We start from the raw sequence: 20765 nt of genomic DNA, 5'->3' as shown, positions 1-20765 counted from the left end.
TGTATTGCTAAGTGCTTAAATGCCTGTAAAAAGCTGACCCTTGGTCTCTGCCTCTTTTGTAAAATGGAGGTAATAGTGCTTCCCTAGTTTATAGGGGTATTGTAGAGTGAATACATTAAAGATTGTGAGGTGATCAGATATAATAGTAAAGGGGGACATATAAGTTCCTAAAATAGATAGCAATGCTAGACTCCATCACTGAGGCTATGGCTATACTGTGAGCTAGGGGCTTGATTCCTAGCTTGTGTAGACACACTTGCACTAAAATAATAGTGTAGCCACAGTAGCCTGGGTAGTGGCAAGCAGCAGCCTGGGTTGCTGTAGCCTGAACCCCATGGATACATATTGTGCTGCCACTTGCCGCTGCCTGAACTATCCTGGCTACACTACTATTTTTAGCTCAGTGAGCGCAAATGTGAGCATGTCTCTACGAGCTGGAATCACACTGCCAGCTCCAAGTGTAGAAATACCCTGATAGGCTGCCTGGACCGGATTCCCTCCTAACTCCTGGTCTAGCCAGCCCTGGTTACTGTTGCAGGCAGTATGGTGGCTGGTGAGGCTGCATGGCTGGCAGCAGGGCCACTTGCCTTTTTTAGTTCAGTGCACTCCTCCAGCAGATTGATGATCAGTTGAGACTGGGGTGGGAGCTGGGGAAGCAGCTTCTTACTGATCCCTTGTCTCATAACATACTGCTGCCCCTTTTGTGGAGCAAAACTAATCTAACCAGACGCTGCATCTTTGGGCTATGTGAGATGCCCTCAAAAAAGGAGCAGCAAGATCCTGTTGAGTGCTTCAGGAAGAAGTCACAAACACACACACATTTGGGTTGTACTCTTTAGAAGGGCCAATATCACTGACCAGATCAGTCACCATTTTGTTATGTAAATGCAGGGGATTGAACAAGTGTGAATCTTGTGGCCTCTCACAAAATGGCTTCTTTTAGAGGACGTGCTGTCCTCCTATGCAGCCTTGACTAAGTCTGAGCTTAGTGTTTCTCAAAAATATTAAATGTGAATTAAGGGTAGAATGGCAAAAACTCAGCTAATTATAAAAGGAAATGTATGGCCTTTCTCTGGTTAGTCTTTTAGTCTAAGCTAATAGAAACATCTCATGTAATTTAAAAGCATGTGACATGCTTTCAATAATCCCTTGATACTAACCATGACCAACGCTGCATTTTTCCTGTCAGTCAGTTTGCTTTTTCGCTGTCAGGAAAATACAGCTGACACACATTTAATGGGCTGTTTTCGTGGGGATATAGGGAGTATCTAGTATACTTCACGTTTTAGTTGTATTATGGAATGGGCCATGATCTTTTCCATGAAATCTCATTTTGGGGGATGGAAGGAATACATGTTTACAGGACTAAAACAAGTTAATAATGAAGTATAAATACAATTTTGTTTCTTACTGCCATAAGCAATAAAATAACTATGCTTTCAACTGAAGTCCAGGAAGATTTATACCATATGGGAAAAGGCTACCGTGACAAAAGAAGCATCATTTACATGCATATTTTTGAAGTACAGTTCTTTTTAATAACTGAGTGATAGCTCATTTTGATGAGAAACTGGGCTGAGCTCTGCTTTCTTACTCTGATATTAATTTAGAATAACCCAATTGAAGTTAATTGAGCTACTGCAAATTGACACTAGTATTTGGGAGAAGAATTTGGCCTGTTGCTTTTAGCATACGGATAAAGGAAAATCTCAACATTTACCAACATAGGGCCTTTATTTGTGTGGATAATCTCAGTGGTGCCACTCTTGTGAGAATTCAGAATTAATCCAAAAATTGGAGATGTTGGTCATTAGGCTGTATTCTCATCCTTAAACAGAGAAAAAGAGGATTTAGTGAGTACCATTTGAGAGGACCTGCTGGAGGAATTCTTAATTACTTTTAATGTAGCACCAAAAATGTTAGTGATTATAAAAGTGCAGTTAGTGTGTGTTCCAGTTTGGAATAGAAAATCTACATTTGTATATTTAAACTTCTGTAAATGAATAACTAGTCATATATGTTAGTTAGAAATTATGTTCAAGATTTTCAAACATGGTTGCCTAAAATTAGGCTCTAAAGTTGATATTTAGGCACTGAAATAAGTAGCCGAACTTTCAAAAGTGCTGACCACTCAGTAGCTCCTGTAATTGAAAATGACACTGAGATTTCTAATCTTGCTACTCGTGAATGAATCTTGTCCATAAAAAAGGGTGCAAAAGACTGAAAACCATCATTGTCATTTATGTCTATACCCATCAGCAAGGCTTCTGTGTTCTCATGTGTCAAGGTGGCAAATATTTTCCAAACATTCCAACGGGGCCAAGGCGAAAATTGCTCTACCCCATTTTCATATCATTTTACCAAGAGGCCTCCAGTATACATGACAAACCTGGATAATATGAACCGGAACACCCGGTCGAAAAGGGACCCTGGTGGCTCTGGTCAGTGGCGCAGCAGGGGCTGGGGGCTAAGGTAGGCTCTCTGCCTGCCCTAGCTCCACACAGCTCCTGGAAGTGGCGGCCAGGTCCTTGAAGCCCCATGGCACATGGGCAACCAGGGAGGCTCCGCGCACTACCCCCACCCCAAGTGCTGGCTCTGCAGCTCCCATTGGCCAGGAACCATGACCAATGGGAGCTGCAGGAGCGGCGCCTGTGGGCGCGAGGTCAGTGTGTGGAGCCTCCCTGGCCACCCATGCGCCTAGGGCCTGCAGGGAAATGGCGGCCGCTTCCTGGGAGCCACGGTAAGCACCGTTGGGACTGCGTAACGCGCATCCCCTCCTGAACACAACCCCCTGCCACAGCCCGGAGTCCCTTCCCACACCCAAACTCCCTCCTGGAGCCTGCACCCCAGCCCCCTCCTTCACCCCATACCCCTCATTCCTGGCCCCACTCCAGAGCTTGCACCCTCAGCTGGAGTCCTCACTCCCTGCATCCCAACCCCCTGTCCCAGCCCAGAGTTCTCTTCTGCACCCCAACCCCCTCATCCCTGGACCCACCCCGGAGCCTGCACCTCCAGCCCACCTCCTGCACCCCAACCCCCTGCCCCAGCCTGGTGAAAGTGGGGGGGGGGGATGGAGTGAGTGGGGGTGGGGCCTCAGAAGAGGCAGGGGCTCAGGGAAGGGATGGGGCAGGGTGTTCGGTTTTGTGCCATTAGAAAGTTGGCAATCCTACATCTCAGTTTCAGTGAGTTTTGTACTTGCAGAACAGGGAAGAGTGGGAACTAAAGAAAAAATTACAGGGAAAATTATGTCAAACCTAGGGCCAAATTCAGACTTGCTATAAATGAGCACAACTCCACTGACATTTATGGATTTGTGTGTGTTTGCACCAGAGCTGAACTGGTCTTCATGGCATGCTCTGTGCTATGGTATATTTTGTACATAGACTGTCTTGGTGATGGAAAAAAAAAAGTGGACTTTCCTCGTATAAAAAAATCAGGATTTATATTCTAAATATGAAATGGCATAGTAAATCTATAGTTACGTTTAAAGATGTAACCACTTTTAGTTAGGATTAAATAATGACACTTATAAAGAGTGTTACCTGAAAGGAGCAAAATTGTTTTGGCAGATTTACAAGGTGATGTCTGTTAGAATATCACCCCTGCAGGGAATTGTTATTCGTTTAATACATTTTTAAAGTTAACCCTAAAGAATTTTAAGGAACTTGCCTTTGCAGATATATAAAATATATAATAGGTTCTAATTGTTAGAAAATTAAAATTTTAAATTTCCCTTTCCCTTATGATCATATGTAGCACAACAGTGAGAAATGCAGTAAATTAGGTATAAGGAGCAGGAGAATAATGATGTATCGTAGCTCATAAGTAAGACTGAAAGTTTTACTGTTCTGATTTTTTTTTTAACAGTACATTTCCTGGAATGCAGGCAAATTTTGATTCCAAACCAATTTTTAGCCTTATCCTAAAAGGCCATTTTCCCCTCATCAAGGCTCAAATGGTTTACCCGATTAAGTGATGCTTGGGGTCAGAAATGTAATTCTGTTTACTTTTATAAAGCTGCATTAGCAATTTGGCTGCTAGATAACTGTCTAGATTTATTTTGACAAACTAAGACCCCAGTTCTGCTGTGACACAGTGTTGCCCCCTCTCAGTATTTTTTGTGTATCTCATGATATTTGGTATTTTCCGTAAAGTCCCTGCTCCTGGGTCGGCAAACCCATAGGCCTATGTAAAACCCTATTGAGTTAAATAGGGCACTCTGGAAGTGCAGGGGTATGCCTGAACTTCTTGGAGGACCAGGGCCTAAATAGGAGTAGTTCACAAATGCAAATTATTTATCTGCTCGCAAAACATGTATATTTTGAATGCCACACTGGCTTTCACTATCTTAGATGACATAGAAAATATTCTGAAAGAGACTGTCCACTTGTGGGATACCATTCAAAGTTTGCAGATGTGATTTATAGGAGGAATGTGGAGGACATTATTTTAGTTTTCTTTGCCATGTGTTTAATCTTTTTTTACTTGAATTTTGCTCCACTTTTGAATACATTTGTCACAAATATGTTCCTTTAAATGAGAAAGACAGAACAGTAGCCTTTTGTGCATCTAAGGAAATATTAAGAGTCACAAATACCTATGACTTAAAAACTAGGTTTGTCCCTTCTATTAGATCTACATTTAACTGGACATGTTTTTTGAGGACAGATGTGTCACAAAGTCCCTCTAAAAATAAGTAATGAAAAACTGGGGGGACACACCCCAACCTCCCCTAGTTTTTTTTTTAACGCTTAAAACATGTCCGAGGTCTCTTTTATTGCATAGATTATGAGGCAGTGTAGTCTTTTAAAATGAGTTAGTTTCAGTACAAAAATGGATTATGCATGTTTGTGAAATATTAAATATAAGTTTGTCCCTTCAGCAATTGTAACTATATCTAGTGCTCATGATAGTTCATTCCCCTACCACTCCAGAACTAAAATGCAAATACATCTGGTGTTTGTTGGCTGTGTGCAAAAAATATCCGGACTTGGTGGCTTTGACCCTGTTTCATTGTGATTAAGCTTGTTAGGATTTTATGTTTTTAGTATCTGTCTTACAACATTTTCATTACTGTGTATTTTATTAAGATTCAAGTGGCTTTATTTTTATGGTGGCATCTGGTCTGTGTAAACCCTACTCAGGTTTAAAAAGCTACTTGTCTCAATACCAGACATAAGGGAATTGTGAAGTAGAGGGATGCTTTATGCATGGATGAAGCATCATAGCACCTCTTTAGTCTAAAATATGGAAAAGTGGGTTTGTTTGTACATACATGATGTAACCATGTGGGCATAAAAATCTCTTCTACCTCAGCTTGACTTTTCCAGATGTGAAGACTTTTTCAGTGTTTATCTTGAAAACAAGAACAAGTGATTTAAATATTCTCTGAATAAGTATTAGGTTATATTAATATATATTTTAATACAGACACCAGCCAAAGGATGAAATCCTGGACCTATTGAAGTCAAATGGGAATTTGGCATTGACTTCACTGGAGCCAGGATTTCACCCCAAGAGCTTTGTTAAGGTGACTTCACAAAACTCATTCTGAATCTTGGGTTTTATTTTCCAAAAAGGTATTATGGCCCTAATTTTTTATTATCAAAATGAGTTCATAGTTTCTTTGAAGTTTTGCAGGGTTTATGCTGTGGGAACCTCCTTACAAATGCTACTTATCTGACCCCCATGAAAAAAAAATGAGGATGCTCAATTTTATTTGGTTGCTGGATCTGGAGTTCTTTCTCTGTTTGCTGTATTTCTAAAAAAAAAAAATCAGTTGAAAAAAATGTAAATTATAATAATGGTGGGTGCACAGACTAGCCAGGGCTTCCTAACTGAGATTGTAAATCCGTTCAAAACACTGCTGTACAAATCCTCTTCTTTTCTCATCACTTCCATTATGTTACCTCTCTTTTTGAGAGTCTGACCCAAACCCCCCTGAACTCACTGGGAGTCATTCCATTGACCCTGTCTTGGATCTCTCCACTGGCTCCTCCTCAAACATCAGACATGAGGTTCTTGGGTAAGCTTTTCTAAAGGGTCTAAAGGAGTTCAGGTATTTTAAAAGGTATTTAGTTAAATAACTTCCATTGATTTCAATGGGACTTAAAATGCCTAAATACATTTAAACATCTGGCCCAGAGTGCCCAATCCCCACTGATGTTCAGGTGCTTTTGGGAGTTCCACCCATACCCCTTACCCTGAAGGCACTTCACAATTTGTCCCCACCCTCGCTATCTGATGTCTTAATTTATCATATTACCAACCTTTGCCATTGCGCCCCCCCCACCCCCACTTCAAAGCTTGTATCGGCCATGATGCCTACAGGACATGGCAATTGATAAGAATTTAGCAGGTGGCAAGCTGCATTGTATTCACAACTAGTTTATATGGAAACGTGCTCATGATATCCCCAATCTTGCAAACCATTATTCACAAGCTTTATTTTGAGCACATGAGTAGACTCATTGACTTCAGTGGGGTTATTCACATGTTTAAACATATAAATGTTGGCAGAACGATGTTGAATACTCTTACCTCACTTCCCCTTTCCCCAAACCTTACCAATTTCCTCATTTGTTTCATCCAACTGTTGCATCTTATCATTAATTTAGATTGTTAGCTTTGTCAATAGCCAGGCAAGGACTGTCTCTTTACTACATATTTGTACACCAGTTAGCACAATGGGCTTGGAGCCTTTAGACAACAATATGATAGAGACAGTAAATAATAATAAACTGAAAAGGAGTACTTGTGGCGCCTTAGAGACTAACCAATTTATTTTGCGAATACAGACTAACACGGCTGTTACTCTGAAATAATAAACTGAAAATTGGCTTCCACTATTGAGCTATGTTTTGTTATTGGCTCAGCTCAGGCACTGCTGCTCCATGCTGCACTTGAAGTGCACATGTACACTTGGGTTCCCCAGAGTGCAGTCTGGGTTTCAGTTATAATTCGGTGGCATTCACAAAGAAACCAAAGTTGGAGGCTCCAGCAGTTTTCCATTTCTGCTTTTGATTGGACTCTCTGGTTAGTCTATGTACTCAGGATTTGTAGGTACAGATGGACAGAAATAGTGAAATTTGCTTAAGTGCAGATGGCTCACACCCTATGACTGACTTAAGCCTCATCTGGATTCTCAGGGGCAAATTTTGCTCCTTCTACTGGGGATGCAGAAATGCCTTCTTGCTCTAGAACTGGTCTGGTTCTGCTGTGTATTATGGAGTGGGAGGAAGTTAGGTGGTGATAGAATTTGGAGACACCACATGAAGAGTTTTGTAGTAAAACCTCATGAATACTCCCTTTATGTTGAAGAATTGTCAGGAATAGAACATGTGCCGATTTATGGATCTTTTTGGTTCTTGCATCATGGGAGTGGAGTACGTGCTTTGCAGCGGCTACTACAGTTGTTGGGTTGGAGAAGCTGTTATGGAGTAACTCTGTTGCAACTGTGTGTGAGGATTCTTCTTCCCCCATTTTCCTATGGCAGAGTTCCCCAGTTTTCAGCCAGGTTAGTAGGCCGAGAGAAAGGGTTAGTCTCCAATGTTTTAAATAAATTGCTTTTTGTGCATTGTTACCCCAGTATGATTATCACAGTGATAAACACTGAGGTTTGCTACCCTGAGAACCTGCAGCTAGAGATGGGAATTTCCTTTGTAACTTGTGTGGTTTATATTTTGATGCTGCAAGACAATTCTGAGTAACTGAACAAACTTTTTCACACTCCTTGTAGAGCTGTGGTAGCCTTCCTGACAGCCCTAAATATGTGGATCTTTCAGTCAGTTACATTACAATGAATCATGCCAGGTTAAGGTTTGGAATGACCCTCTCTAATATAACCATTCAAAAGTTTGTGTGAAAGTAATATTAACCTTTTTAAAGTTTAAAAAAAATCTGCAGTGAAGACAACTTTATTGTGGTGTTTCTTATCCCTATTTTGTTGTAATTTCTTTGTAATCAGAGTGGCATTTCCTATTGTTAATGTGCTGTAATGACACAATAATAAACTTCCTTAAAGTAAAATGCTATTGGAGGTAACTTTTCAGTGAAATTTTTCTTGATTTCTTTTGTATGAAAATCTCTGTTATTTTTAAATAGAAATGCTATTAATAACTTAGATCACATGACATCATCACCCATCATTTGTATGGCTCATGGCTTACATAGTGTACAAGTATTATATTTTAACAATTTAAATAATCACAGCAGACATGCAATATTTTGTCATGACTACAGTCTTAAGATAGGCAGTTAATTAAAATCTAGTTAGTAACAACTTATTTCCTATTTGAATTACTAAGAAAACAACAACTATGAACTTTACTGTTATGGAATGACTTTACCTTCCATTTTCTTTACTTGCTCTAAAGGTCACAGAATAATAGTTCACTGCTCTTATTAATTTTATCATTAAATGAACTAAACCTCAAGGGAAACTGATTGCATATAAGCCTTATGATAAAGTGTGTGCTTTGAAAAGCTCAAACAAAAGTCTCAATAAGTTGAATTAGTGCTTTAAAAAAAATCCTTGATTCAAATGATCTGAAAAAGCAATTCATTTTAATATGGTAAAAATTATAATTACTAAATGCTATTTTTATATACAAAATTTTTAGAGGCATACTTTTTCAGAGCCAAGAAAAGTCATGTTGACCTCTGGATACAGTCTGTTGATGTTCAAAATATTTGACCTGGAAGTGTAACAGTACCTGATTGGTTGGCCAGGGAACACGGAAAATGAGGTTCATACTGTACGATACGTGAGCAGTACAACAGGGAAGACTGTCTGTTTTGTAGAATAGAACATCTGCCAGCAGATGGCAGCAGAATGGAAAAGTAGGCACATAAAATAAGACAGTGGACAAAAGAATTCAGATTTCTAACAGCCTAGTTTCACTAGCTGTTTTTGACCATGCAAGGTAAGTTAGGGTTTAACTGAAAAGGGAAAATGTTCTGGGCATTCAGTCCATGCCATATATCCTTGAGCTCCAAAGAACTGAACTGTTTCTCTGTGAATACAAGATTTCTGATAAGACTTTTAACAAAAGGTTAATTTCTGAATATGTTTTCACTACTCTTTTTCCATAAAACTTCTGACCTTTCACTGCTCATATAATGTGCAGAAGTGTTAATTTTGATTCTCTAAAGAAAGTTCATTATACTGAAGAAACTACCCTGAACTTTTTTAAAATGGGGTTATGAACTTAACTCCAACTTGGAAAAAAAAATACTTTAATGTCCTTAGACTGCTTCTGTAAGTATATATTTCAAGCAGAATGGCAATTAACTCTCCAGATCTGTTAGCTGCAAATAATTGTATATGCTATGAACGTGGAACCCCAAAAGAGGGACAAAGAAAAGTGAATTAGATTAATTTCACTCCTGATCTAAAATCTACTTGAGTAACGTGCACTTTTGGAAAGGTGCACAATACTGATCACTTTTATGTTGTGCTGTACTAGGAGTTTTAAAAAAGATGAAGATTGCAATCATCATTTGCCTTTTTTGTTTAAATGTGCATGTATTTGTACAAACTCAGATATTCAGATTGCATTTGTAATTTATGGTATAGTGTGTGAGTCATCCTTTCATGAATTCCAAACTAAAGATTTAATTTTTTTATAACAGGATTGAGGCATAGAAGAAAATTTCCACATGACTCTCCAGACCTTCACCCTCAGCAAAAATATGAAAGGTAAAGAAGGTATTTGGTTACTCCTAATTGTTCCTTGTGAACACAATCCTTTTTCTAGGAACAAAGGACGTGTACCTAAAATTAAACAAACTCTGACAAAGGTAAACAAATGGATTTGGATTTATTTTTTTTTTACTTTTCAAAGTCTGCATTGTGCTGATTTTCCATGGTGATCTGTGTAAAGAACACAGAAGTAAAGGAAATATATGTATTAGTTAACTATAACATGGTCATCTTTCCAAATGTAGTTCAAAATAGGGTCCTATTGAATTGAATAGTCTTTGAGAGTTTTAATGGAACTGAGATTTTAGATATTTAGTAAAATGTATTTGTGGGGGAGGGATATAGATACCAAGCCCTCTGTTCTACTTAGTACATACAGAAGAAGATGAACACAAAATCTTAACTCTTGTATTGTGTTGCTATGATTTGATTGTGGTAGTGCAGCTTTTATAGCTTCTTCTGTACACTGTCTTTTTCTAAAGATTTTCAAGTTCCACACAAATTCTTTTTGGCAGTTTTAGTGTCACAGAACATAATTTTTCCATAACTTTATTCTATTCTAAAAGCATGCTGTAGAGTTGCTTTATTTTAATTGACCCTAAAGTCAGTTTAAACAAGTTATTATCCTGCATTGCTTCATAAGGATTTCTGTTGTTTAAAGTACTTAAAAGAGGGAACATCGCTTGGTAATCAAAAACAGAATTTGCAATTGGACTGCCGTCTTAGATGTGGATAGGGAAACAATGAGGGCCTGCTCTTTCAATAGTACAGTATGCAGTGCACAGTGAATATCAGGCTGCAGTCTGCTTGCCACGCTGCAGATGAGCTGCAAAAATATACTTACCGTTAACCATGTGGCATTTGCACATATTCAGATTTCTTTCCCTTGAGTGTTTTTCTAGTGATAATTTGAAATACTGCGTATTAATATATTAGTCATGTGAACCTGGCACTTTTTAAATCTAGAAGCAGAGAAGCAAGTAGCGGAAGTTAAGAAATTCCATTGACCCAGTTAAATATAATTACAGAGGTTAGAATTGGGGCCAGGATGTTTGAGTTCTACATGTAATGTTTCACTGCTCGGCCTCTTTTGAATGGCATTACCTCATCTTGAATTCATTCAGGAAAAGAGTTGCAAATCCCACAAGAACAGATCTGAGTTATCCAAGGTCATTGCATGAACAGGACATGAACAAGTGCTTTTTACATTTTCGATTACAAAAATATGCCTTTTCTCGTATGATGTAATATTTTATTCCTTAATTTCACATATTAATTTGATTTGGGTGCAAAAATGTCAGGCTTGATTACTTTTTTGGGTTGTCTTTCCTATATATGTTTGATATGTCAGGTGCAAGTAAGTCTGTTCTGGGGCTTGGGGAGGGGGGAAAGAGCAAATATGCTGAGGTGCTTTGTAAAATAATGGCTTTATGTGAGCAAATGACATCAATTGGAACAAATTACATACTGCTTCCAGTGATGTAATCCAGAAAGTTTGAATTGCTTTTAAGGCTCTCAGCCTGAATGAATTCTTTTTCTTTGTGGTCTTCAACAGTAATCGGGTTTTATATTGCAAGCACCAGGCTTGGTCTTTGTTTATTTCTACATTTGAGAATTGCTACAGGTAGCAAGCAGGTAGGAAAATTAAACGCATTTTATAAAAATGTTAGCAATTCGGAAATATTCTGGATTTGTAAAATATTTTTCATTTGTTTATTTTGGGGGTTGAATGTTTTTGAAATGCTTATAAATAGAGACTACAAGTCAGGTATGGCTTTGGACAATTTAAGATAGATTTTTATAAATCTTACTAATTGTGATATATAAATATTAATGTAACATCAGAAGACCGTGAAATAGCATGTTTTGTACACAAATACAGGTGAATGTACAAATAGGATTTTTAATTACATGCAACAGGTGGTAATACATCATTTGATATATTAAACATGAAATGAAAAGCAAGTACAAAAAAACAACAAAGTTGGAACTTCTGAGTCAGATACATATTTTTTACAGAATAATCTAAGATGTTGATTTCTACCTTTAACACTGTGATACAAGAGGTCGTATTAGTGTAGGATTAATAGTACAGTGACTTTTAATATTATTCAACAATTTTCTGATGTTATAGTGTACTCTTTACTTTGTATTTTGTAATTTAATATTTCAAAAGATGCATCTACAGCCTAGACAATGTATCAGTCCTAAATTGCTGCCACAGTATGTGATCTTAGTTGTAGTTGCACAATAGTAACCTCTTTACACAGAAGATTGTGGACTGTCACTTTTAAAATCTTGATGTAGTGGCCGTATATAGATTGGTATTATCAAACTTTTAAATTAGATTTGTGAAGGCTCTTTTTAGAGGACCAGATTATTTTACCTTTATTCACTTTTTGTGTGGCACTTCACTTCATGAGGAGTCCCATTGACTTCGGAGGAACATTTTGTGGAATTAGTTCAACATGAGTGAGGGTATCAGAATCCAGCCCAAAGAAAGTATTTATAGCTTCAGAAGACAATAGGCATTTTTTAAAAGTTCAGAAATGAAAGCTATCACAATTCTATTGCTGTTTAATCTTAATTAGTATGGTAGGATTTCTGATGTTGTGTGCCATGTAACTTTTGAGGGCTCAATTAGTTTTTTATGTTTTTTTTTTAACGTAATAGTCACTGGTAGCTTTTCTTAAAATTTAGAAAATGGGAAATTGCAAACTTTTTTTGGCACACCTATTTGCTGAAAGCACAAAGACTTGTGAAATGTGTTTACTATAGCTGTCCCGTGGCTCATATACTTTTACTGCATATTGTCAGTAGCCTCATACTCTTAAATGGAATTTTCATTATTTTCAGTAAGAATGGGTTTGTTTCAATTTTTCGTGGTTTAATTTTTTGTGTTTAATAATGCGTATTTGAAAAGCTTTTTTTAAAGTAAAGACATGAATTGCATTACTAGTTTTATAGTCACTGTTGTTAAGAAATACTCTTTCTGGAATTATTCAAACAGATAATACTTCTGGGGATGTTTTTCATCAGTACTGGTCTCTAAGATGTTTCTCTCAAGAGATTTTTTTCCAAGCTCTTAAAAAAAGCCTTTCAATTATTTTCATTTTCCAAATATTTGGACATCTGTAGAAAATGCAAAAGTACAAGGCTGATTGGTTAAACATCTTATATAATTTAATTTATCTGGCCAGTAAAATATCTTTAGTAGCACAGGAGTTAAGGCAATCTAATAGCACACAAACTATAGGAAAACTGTTACATACCTCTTACTAGGAACAAGAGCCTCTATTTACCCTGTAGAAGAATAAGCACAAGGAGAAACAAAAGAACAGCATCTTTAAAAGAAAAAATGTCTAAGGGTTGGATACTGCAGCTGAATCTGTGCCAGCAGACCACACTGTCCACATGGATCCAGTTTCAGGCTGCAGCCCTAATTTCTCAGTGTAATCATGGGAGTCAATTGCTTATGTGGTGAGATTGTCTGGAATGTGAAAGTAAAAAGGTAACGGTTTAAACGTCTGTCTGAACTGAAACTCTGTGCATATACATCCACATATGTAAATAAAATTACATAGGTGATAAATTGCACCTTTGGCTGCATTATCTGCCCATTAGTGCATCTTAAAACTTTTCAACTTCAAGAAACCCTGCCATAGAAATGTTTCCTCCTCCTTCACCCGAATCTGGAATTTCCTCCATCAAATAACACCTGGCCAAGTCCCATGGTGGTTGAGATTCATTCGTAGACCAGTGACCGCTTTTGTGTGTGTGTGTATATATATCACAGTTTTAAAGTCTGAGATATTGCTGCCCTTTTATTGCTAGAAATGGGAGCTTTATACCATCGGTAAGAGAACCTTCTCAGCTTCCCTATGGAACTCCATGACAGCTTCTAGCCTAGCAGGGTTCCAAGGTATTAAATTTTAAATGTGTGACATTTTCCAACATAGAATAGAAATTTTTATGGCTCTGATGGTAACGTTTTTCATTTCTTAATTTTAAGTTTTACTTCCCTCTGAGCCATGCACGATCAGATTCATTGGGCAAAATTCATTGCTGCCATGCCAGTAGAGAATTGGGCCTATGGTAGCTAACATACCTTGCTTTACAAACTGAATGATACAAAAAATAAACCCAGTAAATTAATTTTAAAAAAATTCTTAAAACACAATGGGCACATTATAAAAGTTGTGTGTCTGCATCAGTTTCTATTCCACTATTCTGTAAAATTATCCTTGTGCAATTGGTGGTATCAGTGAAAGAAATGTGCCTGTCAGTCAATTATATGCTGTTCTGCTGGTATGCTATTCCAAGATTGCAGCACTGTTCCTGTTTTATGCGTATTCTCCATCAAACTGAACATGTGCTTGTAGATTAGCACATCCAAAGGACCCAAACATTTTCACCATTCAAATATGCTGTTTTCTGTTCTGCCCCAATATATTGTTCTGCTTTTTTCCCTTTGTGGGGTCTGTTTGCGGGGAGTGGTGCGTGAAGGAGGTTAGTTACTGTTATTCCTTAACATAGGACATCTAGTTGCTGCCTGACTTTCATAGTTGCTAATTTTATAGCTAGTTATAAATGATATTTTAAACTGTGTTAATTATACATGCAGGGCACTTTTATTGTTGAGAGAAGCCAAATGTCCCTTGGGTTTCCCTGAGTTATGCATATCCAGCGACTGTTCCTCTTTGGAATAGAATGCTCATGGAACAACCCAAGACCTGCATCTGAACTTTGGCGACACCCTGCCTGGGGCTGTCTGGCTGTTTTTTGTCTCCTATTGCTCCATTTTGAACAGTGCTCTCCTACTTTGCCCAAATCCCTCCCCCATCTCGAGTCACGTTTGTTTTTCTGTATCCTCCGACTTCCATTCAAATGTATTCGGCTACTTTGGCAACACTCTCCCAAACCCTCTTCCATCCCTTAAGAATATAAGAACAGCCATACTGGGTCAGACCAAAGATCCATCTAGCCCAGTATCCTGTCTTCTGACAGTGGCCAATGCCAGGTGCCCCAGAGGAAATGAACAGAACAGGTAATCATCAAGTGAACGATTCCCAGTCACCCATTCCCAGCTTCTGGCAAACAGAGGATAGGGACACCATCCCTGCCCATCCTGGCTAATAGCCATTGATGGACCTAACCTCCATGAACTTATCTAGTTCTTTTTTTAACCCTGTTATGGTCTTGGTCTTCACAAAATCCTCTGGCAAAGAGTTCCACAGGTTGACTGTGCACTGTGTGAAGAAATACTTCCTTATGTTTGTTTTAAATCTGCTGCCTATTCATTTCATTTGGTGACTCCTATTTCTTGTGTTATGAGAAGGAGTAAATAATACTTCCTTATTTACTTTCTCCACACCAGTCATGATTTTATAGACCTCTATCAAATCCCCCCCTTAGTCGTCTCTTTTTCAAACTGAAAAGTCCCAGTCTTATTAATCTCTCCTCATACGGAAGCCGTTCCATACCCCTAATAGTTTTTGTTGCCCTTTTCTGAACCTTTTCCAATTCCAATATATCTTTTTTGAGATGGGACGACCACATCTGCATGCACTATTCAAGATGTGGGCGTACCATAGATTTATATAGAGGCAATATGATATTTTCTGTCTTATTATCTATCCCTTTCTTAATGATTCCCAACATTCTATTCATTTACTTGGCTGCCGTTTCACATTGAGCGGATGTTTTCAGAGAACTACCCACAATGACGCCAAGATCTTTCTTGAGTGGTAACAGCTAATTTAGACACCACCATTTTATATGTATAGTTGGTATTTTGTTTTCCAATGTGCATTACTTTGCATTTATCGATATTGAATTTTATCTGCCATTTTGTTGCCCAGTCACCCAGTTTTGAGAGATCTTTTTGTAGCTCCTCGCAGTCTGCCTGGGATTTAACTGTCTTGAGTAGTTTTGTATCATCTGAGAATTTTGCCACCTCATTGTTTACCCCTTTTTCCAGATCATTTATGAATATGTTGAATAGGACTGGTCCCAGTACAGACCCCTGGGGGACACCACCATTTACCTCTCTCCATTCTGAAAACTGACCATTTATTCCTACCCTTTGTTTCTTATGTTTTAACCAGTTTACCAAACCATGAGAGGACCTTCCCTCTTATTCCATGGCTGCTTACTTTGCTTAAGAGCCTTTGGTGAGGGACCTTGTTAAAGGCTTTCTGAAAATCTAAATACACTATATCCACTGGATCCCTCTTGTCCACATGCTTATTGACTCCCTCAAAGAATTCTAGTAGTATTGGTGAGGCATGATTTGCCTTTATAAAAAACATGTTGACTCTTCTCCAAACTCATTACAAAAACCATGTTGACTCTTCTCCAGGGACCTGGCTGTGATACCATTGCAGTGTAGTTATCACCCTTGGCTCGGTCATCAGCTGACCCCTGCTTGCCACAGCCATCCAAGAAGAAATCCTCTCTTTCCTGCTTGAATGGGAAGAAACAGGCCACTACCTCACCATCCAAGGAGCCACCCCCTGTGAGGTCAGTATCCTCAACTTCATTGTTGACTATCTGGGTCCCTCCTGTACTTCTCTTCTCCTTCTTTGTTCTTTACACCAACCAGACAACAGGTTAGCATATGCTATATGGCTACTCTCTGGTTTGTTGCAAGAAATTACAGTTCTTCTTCAAGTGATGTCTCTATGGGTGCTTCACTGTCAGTGTAGCGGCGCCTCCTGTGCCTCAGATTGCAGATCTTCATCAGCAGTACCCATTGGGCCGCACATGTGCTCTCCCTGTCTTGCGCAGTGAGCACTCTCTCTATAGAGCTGTGCAGCTCAACTGCCATCAGTTCCTTTTCAACTGCCGTTGATCTGGGATGGAATATAGAGTGGAGCCCTTCTATCTCCTTCTCCTTTCGAGATTTTCATTAACTTACCTTTCGCTAGTAGTAATTAGCCCTTTCCATTTATTTTTCTCCCCAACAAAAAAATTTTGTTACTCTTTCCTCCCCATTATTCCCTGTTTCCTGCCTTCCCTGACTGGGAAGCAATGATCACCCATGTCACATCCACTGCCTCACTGAGGGTCATGTAACACAGAAGTGCACCCACTTCATCAGCTTGATCACATGGGCCTGCAAGGACCATGATCTCAGACTGAAAATTTTTCTCATGGAGAGTTCTTTATGGCCCTGGCCCTGATACCACTACAGTGCAGTTATCACCCTTGGCTCGGTCATCAGCTGAGCCCCACTCGCGACAGCCATCCAAGAAGAAATCCTCTTTCCCACTCAGATGGGAAGAAATGAGCCTCTACATTGCCACCCAAGGAGCCATCCCCTGTGAGGTCAGTAGCCTCAACCTCATTGGGGTGAGACTTAGCTCCCATGACTGTCTGGGTCCCTCCGGTACTGGAGCTAAGCAGAAGTTCAGGGACCCTAAATAGGCAGGACCACAGGTGGACACACTGTCTCTTGGGAACAAGAAGCACAGTGCAAAGCTGCCACAACGGTACCTAGTGCCTCATCCAAGACAACCTTGGGTGCCTTGGCACCGTCAACTCTCTCTGCACCATCAACTCTCTTGGCACTGACCAAATCCTTGGCACCGAGTAAGGCACCAAACCATCTACTAGTTTCTTGAGGGAACACACTCCATCCTAGGCACTGATAGTTCCTTCACTTTCCAAACAGCCGTCAATGCCAATGATGCTCCTGCCCACTCCACTGGAGTTCAGAGATCCAAGGGACCTGGTCAATAAATGGACACAAATCAGACGTCAAGAATTATAACATTCAAAAATCATTTGGACAACACTTCAACCTCCCTGGACTCTCACTAACAGACTTAAAAGTAGCAATTCTTCAACAAAAAAAAACTTCAAAAACAGACTCCAACGAGAAACTGCAGAACTGGAATTAATTTGCAAACTGGACACCATCAAATTAGGCCTGAATAAAGACTGGGAGTGGATGAGTCACTACAAGAACTAAAAAAACTCCTAATTTCCCCATTATAATTTGCCCCTACTTTTACTCACACCTTCTTGTTAACTGTTTGAAATGATTGACCCTGATTACCACTACAAAAATGATTTTTCATCCTGTTGATAATAGCCTACTTTAATTGATTTGTCTCGACCCCCCCACTGGATAAGGCAACTCCCATCTTTTCATGTACTGCTGTATATATCTTCCTACTGTATTTGTCACTCCATGCATCTGATGAAGTGGGTTTTAGCCAAATAAATTTGTAGGTCTATAAGGTGCCACAAGGATTCCTCATTGTTTTTGCTGATACAGACTAACACGGCTACCACTCTGAAATCTGATACCCATGAATCTCTGCTCCTCTGTCACAAGCTCCCTATGGATCATGCCTCTTCCCTGGAGTCACAACACTTCTCCCTTTCACCACTGAGAGGAGGAAGAGTATGGAATTCCAGAGCACATGCAGGCAAGCCTCTACTCTTCGGTGTTATCCAAAACCTGGAACAGTACTAGGGCCCTGATATGGACCCCATTGATGCAACCCCACATCCCAGTTCCTCCACATTAGCCCTGTTGGGATCCATGGGCTATGTACGGGGCACAGTTCCACAAACTGCCTATAAGGCAGAGAAAGAAACGCACACGATCATCATCCTCATCCATCTCTCGACCATCTGATGTTGACCCACTACCGGTGGAAGAACAGCAGGAAGAAACGGAGGAAGAGATTACACCACCACTCCATTTCTCCTCCTCTTCCCCGGATGAAGCCATCATGCCACCACCTCCTATGTCGGTGGACAGTTTTCAAGCGTTTTCAACAACTATTCCACAGAATTCTGGAATCTCTCCAGATCCCACTAAAAGAAGTCAAAGAGCAACAGCACAAGCTGCTTGATATCCTACACGCCTCTACATCAGCAAAGATCACCCTTCCTATTACTGAGGTCCTGTTGGACCCTGCCAAGGTGCTCTGGCAGCCTCCTGCATCCATCCTGCCAACCTGCAAGCAGGCAGACAAAAATATTATGTCCCTGCTAATGACTTGGAATTTCTCTCTTCCCATCTTACTCCTAACATCCAGGTTGTCAATGCTGTATATGAGAAGGGATGCCAACACCACCCTAGGGAACCCCCTATGAAAGGGACTGAAAGTGATTAGATGTATTTGATCACAAAGCGTACTCTTCTGTGACACTCCAATTCTGTGTTACCAATTAGAAGGCTCTTATGGCCAAATATGACCATATGAACTATTCTAAAAGACAAGAATTCTGTCAACATCTGCCAGACAACAAGAAGGAACAAGTCTAGGTACTTGTGTCGGAAGAACATCTTTTGGCCTGCATGGCACTACAAGCTCCCATGGACTCTGCAGACATGGCTGTCCCTTCCATCGCAACACCCGTGGTAATGAGACAAGCATCTTCACCTTCACCTCTCTGGATTCCATAAAGAGGTACAGACCATGGTCGAGGGTCTGCCTTTTGAGGGTTCCAAACTATTTGCCAAGCACATGGATGAGTCCCTACACTCTCTAAAGGACTCCAGAGTGACTCTCTGCTCTCTCAGCATATATATATACACACACACACACCAGCACTGAAGAGACGTCAGGGGAAATAGCAACATACCCAGAGATCCCCACCTCCACTTTTCACTCCTCACTGCCAATATGACACGGAAAGAAGACGTGGCAGAGGCCCCCTCTGAAATGCAAACAAACTACCTCTCATGTGCCTTCGTCTAAACAGTTTTGAAGATTTGGTTGAGGCCCTGAGAGGCCGCCTCCTGTTCCAGTGGCTACAACCATCTTTCACAACCCACCAGTTTTGTCAACCATTTAGCCCAGGGGAAGTCAAATGGTTTTGACTTTTTGGCCTGAGGGCCGCATCTGGTTTCTGAAATTGTATGGCGGGCCGGTTAGGGGAGGCTGTGCCTCCCCAAACAGCCAGGCATGGCCCGGCCCCTGCCCCCTATCCGACCCCTCCCCCCCCCCCGCTTCTCACCCCCTGACAGCCCCTGGACCTCCCGCCCCCAACTTCCCCCCACCGCCACATCCAACCCCCCCCTTCCTAACTAACCCCCAGGATCCCTGCCCCATCCAACCACCCCTTCTCCCTGAGCGACCCCGGACCCCTCGTCCCTAACTTCCCCCCCCACCACCTGATTCAATCCCCCCTCTTCTTCCTGACTGCCCCCCCAGGACCCCTGCCCCATTCACCCCCCCCCCGCTCCCTGTCCCCTGACTGCCCCCCGCTGCCCCATCCAACCCCTCCTCTCCTTCCTGACTACCCCATGCCCCCATTCAACCCCCGTTTCCCCCTCTAACAGCCCCAACCCCTATCCACACCACTGACCACTCCCCGAACTACCCTGCCCTCTATCCAACACCCCCCTACACTGCTCCCTGCCCCCTTACCACACTGCCTGGAGCACTGGTGGCTGGCAGCGCGGCTGCACCCGGACAGGCAGCCGCACAGCACAGAGCACTGGGTCAGCATTGTGCCACGTGGCGGTGTGGCTCAGGGGGAGGGGGGGAACAGCCTCCTGGGCCAGGAGCTGAGGCGCCGGGCAGGACAGTCCCATGGGCCGGATGTGGGCCGTAGTTTGCCCGCCTCTGATTTAGCTCCTTTGCATCCATCATGGCAGCAAATCACTTCAGACAAGTTGGTCCTGGAAATAATCAGCAAAGGGCACTCCATTCCACCTCCATCCCTCTTCAGGGACCTTTCTCATGAGCACCTTCTACGAGAAGAAATAAATCACTTTCTGCAACTGGAAGCCATACAATTGATTTCATCCCAACACAGAAGGAAAGCTTTTTATTCCCACTACTTTCTGATAAAAAAAATGTGGGGGGACAAATCTTCAGACCAACACAGTGCAAGGAAGGTGGTTCCCGCGGAATCCTCCTTACATATCAACCTCCTAGAACTATGAGTGGTTCGCAATGTGTGCTGACATTTCCTACCACTTATCAGACATTGGACTATAAAAATAATGATAGACAATATCTCCTGTATCAACAGGCATGGCGGAGCAAGGTCCCACTCCTTATGCTTGGAAGCACTTAAATTGTCGAACTCG

The 20765-nt window shown here is 40.8% G+C and overlaps 2 long non-coding RNA genes across 9 annotated transcripts in view; one reads left to right on the top strand and one right to left on the bottom strand.

The window, feature by feature from the left end:
* Positions 1-20765, top strand: part of LOC114019152 — a 353232-nt gene that overhangs the window by 66007 nt on the left and 266460 nt on the right. For 3 of the 8 annotated variants that reach the window (XR_006287381.1, XR_006287380.1, XR_006287383.1), the window contains exon 2: positions 9634-9700. This is a non-coding gene — a long non-coding RNA (uncharacterized LOC114019152). Of the gene's footprint in view, positions 1-8767; positions 8925-9633; positions 9701-16064; positions 16226-20765 lie in introns of those variants that run through there. The other 5 variants (XR_005227686.2, XR_006287377.1, XR_005227685.2 and 2 more) reach the window with 4 other exon arrangements.
* LOC122463825 overlaps positions 1-20765 on the bottom strand; it is a 131748-nt gene that overhangs the window by 26209 nt on the left and 84774 nt on the right. The window lies entirely within an intron of this gene.

Source organism: Chelonia mydas, chromosome 1 (genome assembly GCF_015237465.2).
Source record: "Chelonia mydas isolate rCheMyd1 chromosome 1, rCheMyd1.pri.v2, whole genome shotgun sequence".
NCBI lineage: Eukaryota > Metazoa > Chordata > Testudines > Cheloniidae > Chelonia > Chelonia mydas.
The sequence above is the reverse complement of the archived record's forward strand: the minus strand, read 5'-3'. Positions and strand labels throughout refer to the sequence as shown.